The sequence below is a fragment of the Ostrea edulis genome, chromosome 4 (genome assembly GCF_947568905.1).
Source record: "Ostrea edulis chromosome 4, xbOstEdul1.1, whole genome shotgun sequence".
Lineage (NCBI taxonomy): Eukaryota > Metazoa > Mollusca > Bivalvia > Ostreida > Ostreidae > Ostrea > Ostrea edulis.
Window position 1 is genome coordinate 53728789 of NC_079167.1, and position 2155 is coordinate 53730943.

Here is a 2155-nt window from a genome sequence, read left to right on the forward strand (position 1 = left end):
TTTTCAGAATTATTACGAACTTCAAAAATGAAAAAAATAAAATAAAATAGAAAATCTTACTTTTAACCAGCACTTTTTAAAAAAGGTAGTCCCATTTGAAGGTGAGTCCCTGAGTCCCATTGCAATCACAAGAAAATTGCGTTTTATTCGCTTTTATGACACAGAACACAAATGAAAAACATTCAAAATTCCTTTTTAAAAAGTGATTCTCTATGACCTATTTTATCACAGCACTTGGTGTCTGGAGCGCCAAATCAACATAAACTCAAATACATTGAATATCATCTAAAGTTAATTATTTGAAGATATCATCAATTCATTTGATGCACGCAACAATTCAATTAAAGATCTCTTCAAATAATGAATGATATCTTCAATTCTGAATTATTGCATGCTCATATTCTGCTGAATATGGTTTCGAGATACATCCGAGTTATTTCCCTTTGGAGAACTCTTGTTCATAGGAAGGCGCGAAACAATTTGTTTTATATGCGGGAATGGGACAAACAACAAGTTTCTCGTATAGATCTACATGTACCTAGTTTCATCACCCGAATTCGACTGATACAAGAACTAAGTAAATGATAAGTATTCAGGAAGTAATTAAATACATGGAATGCTTATTTCATCACCTTATTTCGTTGGTCATACGTGATCATATCCAGGATATTACTTGCAAATATTACATTGTTTCTATGATTTCACTATAGGATTAAACATTCTTTTTGAAGAATTTATCGATGTGTAAACTCTGGACATTGTACTCACAAATTGAATAAAGGTGCTTAAGTTTGTGAGTAAATGTCTAGAGTTTACACATCCGATAAATTCTTCAAAAAGAATGCTTGATTCTTATAATTCCAATTCGTTCCCTGTATTATCATTTTGACTTTGAAAATTTGAATGGTTTCCCCGCACCATGTTATTTGTTTTCAGGCGCGTATGTATACATAGTGTTTTTGGATTTATGGATGTTTAAATTCTCGTTTAGATTTCTTTTTGTCCAATCAAAACAATTGTAATAAATAACATTGCAATTGTTTTAGTATAACATTTCTTTCGATAGTATTTCATACATTATTTACATATTTATTAAAGAGACCACTTTTAATACATTTTTCGTCTTCTTCAATGACTGTAGCGCCACTCTGTCCCACTTAGACATTCAAAGTTCCACCAAATGCACCTCCTACATAGAAGAGCTCTTATCTCGAAACTGGTGTATTGAATTGTTGCTCTCTTAAAATGAATTGATGATATCAACGCAATAATTCTTGAATATGGTAGCGCGCATCAATTCAGCTAATGCACACAATAATTGAATTATTGCTCTCTTCAATTGAATTAATGATATCATTGCGCACAATAATTTTTATAGAGAGAGCAGCTATCTACTTAGAAATATTTTCAATTCAACATATCCACAAATGAATTAAATTTAATTGAATTGTTGCTCTCATTAAAAGAATTGGTGCGCGCATTAATTTCTTATCGTAAATAATTAAAAGTATGAAAGAGATCATCAAGTTATTTATACCATATGGTGCGCCAAATTAACATAAACTCAAATAATTGAAGATATCTTTAATTATTTGAAGATATTATCAATTCAATTATTGAGCGCAATAACTGAATTGATGCACGCATCAAATCAATTATTACTCTCATCAATGGAATTGATGCGCACATTAATTCAACTATTGCGAGCATCAATTAATAATTGCTCTCATTAATTCAATGGATGCGCACATCAAAGTGGTGGAATTATTGCTTGCAAAATAATTTGGAGCTAGGTATAAATGATTTGATAATCTCTTTAATTCAACTGAAGATATGTTTTATAATAATTATCTATAATACTTTTGTATAAGGAATCAATGCGCAAATCAATTCTTTTAAGGAGAAGATCAATTTAAAGTAGGGGTCTAGTAGCGTGACGTCATGTCCGGATCGAACTCCGGTATTGGTTCACGTACTATTATTATCAAATGTATTTTTATATTTACCTGGATGTTTTTTTAAAATTTAGTAAAATGAATACAATAACACTCAATCACTTATATTTGAGTAGACTATGGCTCCAATATTCTTTCCATTTTTTGTCATCTAATTCACACATAAAACCAGAGGTACATATTTGTTTAATTGATATACA